Source organism: Prunus mume, linkage group LG8 (assembly GCF_029339155.1).
Source record: "Prunus mume cultivar Tortuosa linkage group LG8, ASM2933915v1, whole genome shotgun sequence".
NCBI classification, from domain to species: Eukaryota; Viridiplantae; Streptophyta; class Magnoliopsida; order Rosales; family Rosaceae; genus Prunus; species Prunus mume.
The window spans coordinates 18613306-18620064 of record NC_142705.1 but is presented as its reverse complement, the minus strand read 5'-3'; positions in this window follow the sequence as shown (position 1 = coordinate 18620064).

Sequence of the window (6759 nt, the reverse complement as noted above, 5' to 3'; positions counted from 1 at the left end):
TGTAAATGTCGTGAAGGATTTAGGCCAATATTACACAGATGTTTGTTTCATTAAATCCAAAAAAACTTTACACTCCAGTTGCACATTCTATGTAATGGGAATGGCATGTGTCTAACTTCAAAAACGCATCTGCCTATCCATTTAGATTGCCCACGTGCAATAGATTTACATATCCATTTACTTTTCTCCTCACCAAGCCTCAGCATCTCCATTTCGGATTCTTCATTTTTCTGTCTATGCTCTGCATCCAGCTCCATATACATTTAGCACAATATGAGAATAAACGTAGCATAGTATCACACTAATCGAAATGAAAGCATGCATCCGCTATAATAGTTGCCACTATTTTGGTTCTAATTGTTATTGTCCAATAACTTAAACATAAAATTATGTACAAAAATACACTAAGATTGAGAAAGACGAAGAAGAATTGAGGAGCAGAGGTAGAATTTGAAAAGGACCCGTGGCTCTCTATTCTGTATTTACATGAGTTTGAAATTGGACATTCCCAAAACCTATTTAATCATCATGTACCTAAACCAAGTTCAACCAATATCATGCCAATGTACCTAAACCAAGTTCCAATATCATGCTAACGTACCTAAACCAAGTTCAACCAATATCATGCCATGTAAACATCTCCCCGTAATATCTCTGCAGCCAACTTCAACCGAAAAAAAGGCATGTTCTGCCAGGTGCAAGTAGCTAATGGAATCTTAGCGCTCAAAACCTCAATGTACTTCAACACGAACATGCCACAATCACCTCTAAAGCAAAACAAGAACTCGATCAATTCAACTAATGACATTCTAACGTAATTGACAATTTTAAGTAATAAAATTAAATAAAGAGTTGTGCTCACTGATTAGACTGTTGTAGAACATCCACACGTTCTATTGGCCATGGACATCACCAATCTCGGCTGCAATCGTTTGTGTAAACACCTTCTTCATAAAAGTCGATGGTGTTGAGAAGATTTGGAATCATAATTGAAAGCGGGGCGAGTTCTTCCGTTAAGATCTCATCTGGAATAAGTGAAATCATTGAATCGTACACTTTGATCGCACACTTAACCAGATCAATCATTACAGCCACCCAATGTTTGTACTTCGTCAACATACAAGGGGCATACACCTTATATGCGTTCTGCCAATCCATCCCACATGCCGGAATCTTGCCATTTACAACGTTTAGTAAATTGTTTCTAATTTTTCACCCAACCTGCTCTTTTCTTCTTTTATTATCCGCAAAGCAAGTATAGATGTGATTCTGTGAAATAGAAAACAATCAATGGTTAAACACCTCCACAAAGTAAGTATGGATAATTTGTAATTATTAACTGCACTTGGCTAAGGCCTATGACATACCATAAAAAATACATTGGTCGCTGTCCAGTCCGATATTTCTACTTCCTCCAACTCTTGTTGTCGCTTCCGGATGAGATATAACCCCAAATCAATGTGCTGCACATGCTTTTCTGGTCAATCTCATAATCTATGTACATTAAAATAAATGCATAATCAATTAAACTTACATCTCCTTTCAGCCAACCGTCAGCTTTGACGAGGGAAGCGAAGAATTCAATCTCAGGTTTCACGTTGCCAAATTGCATCACCAAACTACGAATATAAAATAGTTTTAGAACACAACAATTTAAAAATATATACACTCATGCCTTCTATCTCAAAAAACAAGGGACTTACTTTGGGTTATGGCGCCATTCCCAACAAAGTTTCAGCAATTTCACCATATCATCATGCGGAATCGCCTTCATTGGGTCTAACATCCGAAGTTCGGTTGTCTCTGGCAGATTTTTTTGAGACAATTCACTAGTTTCAATGATCTTCCACATAGGAATGATCATCTTCCTCTTCCGTAATTAGACCCCCAGTTCCACAACTTTACCTTCATCATTCAACCAAACGTTCAACTGAGATAGCACAGTTGTAGGTTGATCCAAATCAATGTCCCCAAGAGTAAACTCAACCTTTGTCCCCTTCGTGCTCTCTCCAAGCAACATAACTTCATCATCCTCTTCCTCACATTGGTTTCTTTGCACTTCCTTTTCCTCACTTCTTTGTCTTTTCACTTCCTTGCCCTCCCTTCTTTTTCTTTGCGAATCCTCTCCCTCACTGCTCTTTCTTTGCACTTCCTCTCCCTTGCTGCTTTTTATTTTCACTTGCTCTCCCTCACTTCTTTTCCTTTGAGCTTCCTCTACCTCACTTGGTTTTCTTTGCGCTTCACCCCCTTCAATCCCCTCCTCTTCCTTTTTCTCTCCCTCAAATCTGTTACTTGGCCCTTCATCCCATCGAATGTCATCCATTTCCTCCCTTCCGTTAAATAGATGTGAGATGACACAACGATTTGTCCTCTCTTTCAGTAAAGCTAGGTCCCTCCTTACTTCCTGCTCAAACTGGGGACCTAAACAGTGGTTCAAAAGTTTTTCCATCCATATGACCTTTAACTCAAGGACATCATTTTCCTGCTTTACTTGAAACTGGATGAAACGACCTGATCCAATTTCCACTTTCAATCCGGTCAAACTGCTTAAAACCGACACTGTAAACATGGGTCGTAAATGACTAAAATGTCCTCAAAACAAGAATACAACCGAGGGACTCGATTTGTGGCAAGACTAAAATCAGATCGCCACGCACTTTACGAGGGATCAAGCCACACGTAGTTCTTTCCTCTGCTCTGACACAGAATCGTTGTTTAATTGTAATCGGTTTACTTATCCATAGAACATATTCTAGGGTTGACATTTCTGAGTATCCGGGACTCCGTTTTACGATCCGTCAAATCCTATACGATCCTGAAAATACCTAGATTAACATACTGGAAAATGACGACGATCCAACGGTTCAAACTTACCGAACCCGGAAATCGCATAATAGGCGAGATCCGTTCGAGGTTCAAACAATATCCGAATTAAGTTCTGCGAAATCCTACGCGCTCGTGAGGACTAGGAGATAATTCTAGGACTGACTGTGGTCCCCACCCTCGCCATCGCCACGCCACACGCACTGGAAGCGCGTGGTGCCTAAAGCGATAACGCATCACCGGAAAAGCTCAACATCTAGGCTCAAGACTCCTATCCTAGGTATAACACCCCATTTGGAGTCACTTTTATTCTTGGACCTACCCCAAAAAGTGGCCGAAAATGGCCGAAATAGAAGCCTGAAATCTGTCAAAACCTAGGTTTCGAAATCGTTCTCCTACACGTGAAATCAACCAATTCCTATCCAACAGGCAGCTAGAGCTCAAGAAATAGGTGAGAAACCATACCTCACTCATCGAAAATGGTGGCCGGATGACGGAGAACGAGCGCCTGAAAGTTTCTCCCGAAACCGATCGGGTTTCGCAAAATCAAGCGGATTCCGATGGTTTCGACGGCTTGGCCGGAAGGGAAGAGGAAAGCTTCTGCCTTTCGATCCTCCCAAAGGTCGGAGGTGGGTGGCGGCGGTGGCTTGGAGAAGCCACCGCTGGAGAAGAGTATCGGGTGCGCTGGAGAGAAAGAGAGAGAGAGAAATTGAGGGTTTAAAAAAAAATATATCATTTTCCAAAATTACCTTTTTGCCCTTGAGTGTATTTTGACCGTATTTTCTTCGTTATAAATCCGATTCGAGTCCACTACGTGTCTACAGACTCGTTTCGTCGCGCTCTACGCAACGGTATAATTGAAATCCCCAATTTCCTTCTTGGTCAAAAAGTCAACCTTTGACCTAATAAAAATTCTAAGGGCATTTTAGTCTTTTCTTCCAATAAATTAATAATTAAATACTAATTTTAGGTTTGGGTTATTACAATCTACCCCCCTTATAAAAATTTCGTCCTCGAAATTTACTTACCCATCACTCAAAAAGGTGAGGGTACTAAGCTGCATCTGTTACTCGGATTCTCAAGTCTGTTCTTTTGAAACTCAGTACTCACCAATTGCATCTCAATAACTGTAACTATAAGGCAATCAATAAAATCTGGAGGTCACACATTTATGTCTGAATACCTGAGGTGGCTTAAGGAAATATAAAGCTCTGAAAAGATCTGATAAATAACTGAATTCTGATAAATTTAAAACTATGCTGCCATGACTCTAATATTTAGCTAAAATCCCTTTTTCCCTCTCGAGTGTCTGACACTGGCTAATGCTGGGTGTAAAAGACTAATTTACCTTTTTAACTAAATTTAAATAAAATTCTAGTGTGACTTCTACCAAAAATCCGCAGAGTCTCCTCAGAATCTGAATATTTCCCAAAAACCTTCTACCTGTAAAACAAGCATATATGTTTAAATATATATCTATATCACAACTGCCAGCATGTATCGAATTATATCCAAAAGGAATCAAGGATCATAACACTCAAGTTTCAGGTTGCAACAATTCAAATAAATGAACCTGCTCATAAAATTCAACTCAACTTTCAGATCAACCATAAACTCTAGTAATATCACTTAGCAGCCTGTAACTTAAAATATTTAAAAGCATACCATAAGGTACTGAACTCATGCATTCCTACTTATACATAACTTGCTAAGCAATACTCTTGCTGAAAAACATTGAATATATAATTCATCCTGCTTTGTAATCCTTGTTGGATTCAGGAGACATTTGTCAACTGATCCGCAATCCACAGCTCCTACAAATCCGGATAATCAGAAACTCGTGGGGCAAAATATGCTAGAAATACTGGAACTGTTTAATGTCATATCCAATAATAACAATTACAGTCAACAATTTAAATAACATAAAATAAGATAAATTAAAGCAACTTGGATGAAAATAAATTAAACAAACTTTGAATAACCTTGCATCGAACTCATTTAAAATTCATAAGTAATCATGTGTGTGTATATGTATATATATATAGCTGTAATGCTTAAGAAAATAATGATAATTGTATAAAATCCTCTCCACCTAGGCGTACCCCCATATCTGATCCGTCACACCTCGATATCCATCAATTCCTCGATAACCACAATTCCTCGGCAGTGTCTCGGTGATACAAAATCAACTCGAGCCGCAATCGATATCCACATTCCTGGCGCAGTCTCGGTGACACAAAGTCAACCCGAGCCAGAATCGCGTGACTCGGGGACCGTAGTCACCTGATCCGCAAATTGGCAGTGTCTCGAGACAACCTCTCAATCCGAGCCGCAACTTTGGCACCACACGGCCAGCGCCCCGAACTCGTGGGGCAAATGACTGATCAGACATCGGGCGATCGGGGTACCCTGTGGTGGGTTGAAAATCATAATCTGTTATTTACATAAACTTTTAATAAATTGGTTCTCAACTGAACTTAAAATATATCCATATGCATATGTATATATATATAAAAGCCTGTATAATATATTTTTCCAATGAAAACCTCAACAAATTTTTTTTTTTCAAATCCTTCTAGATATCTGTTTTCTCAGTCACACCAATGCAATAAATAAAATAACATCATCAAATAACAATTGAAATAACAATTGGAATAAAACAACCTAATAATTGTCCAGCAATTCTGAAAATACGGATGCATATGTAATGCAGTGTCTACATGAAGTTAACCTAATGCTCGATACCAATTGAAACGACCGACCCAATTTCCAATTTGGAACCGGTCGAAACTCGCTTAAAATCGACACTGTAAACGTGGGTCGTAAATGACTAAAATGTCCCAAAACAAGAATACAACCGAGGGACTCGATTTGTGGCTGCACCAAAACCGTAGGTTGCCTATGTACCTTTTCGAGGATCAAGCCACACGTAGTTCTTTCCTCTGCTCCGACTGTAACCGCTGTTTAATTGTAATCGTTTACTTATCCGTAGAACATATTCTAGGGTTGACATTTCTGAGTATCCGGGACTCGCTTTTACGATCCGTCAAATCCTATACGATCCTGAAAATACCTAGATTAACATACTGGAAAATGATGACGATCCAACGGTTCAAACTTACCGAACCCGGAAATCGCATAATAGGTGAGATCCGTTCGAGGTTCAAACAATATCCGAATTAAGTTCTGCGAAATCCTACGCGCTCGTGAGGACTAGGAGATAATTCTAGGACTGAATGTGGTCCCCACCCTACTGCCCCACGCGCCGCCACACGCGCAGCGCGTGGTGCCTAAAGCGATAACGCATCGCCGGAAAAGCTCAACATCTAGGCTCAAGACTCCTATCCTAGGTATAACACCCCATTTGGAGCCACTTTTGTTCTTGGACCTACCCCAAAAAGTGGCCGGAAATGGCCGAAATAGAAGCCCAAAATCTGTCAAAACCTAAGTTTCGAAATCGTTCTCCTACACGTGAAATCAACCAATTCCTATCCAACAGGCAGCTAGAGCTCAAGAAATAGGTGAGAAACCATACCTCACTCATCGGAAATGGTGGCCGGATGACGGAGAACGAGCGCCTGAAAGTTTCTCCCGAAACCGATCGGGTTTCTGCAAAATCCGCGGATTCCGATGGTTTCGACGGGCTTGGCCGAAGGGAAGAGGAAAGCTTCGGTTCCTTTCGATCCGGTCCCAAGGCCGAGGTGGTGTGGCGGCGGTGGCTTGGAGAAGCCAACGATCGGAGAAGAGTATCGGGTGCGCCGAGAGAAAGAGAGAGAGAGAGAGAGAAACTGAGGGTTTTATAAAAAAAATCTCATTTTCCAAAATTACCTTTTTGCCCTTGAGTGTATTTTGACCGTATTTTCTTCGTTATAAATCCGATTCGAGTCCACTACGTGTCTACGGACTCGTTTCGTCGCGCTCTACGCAACGGTATAA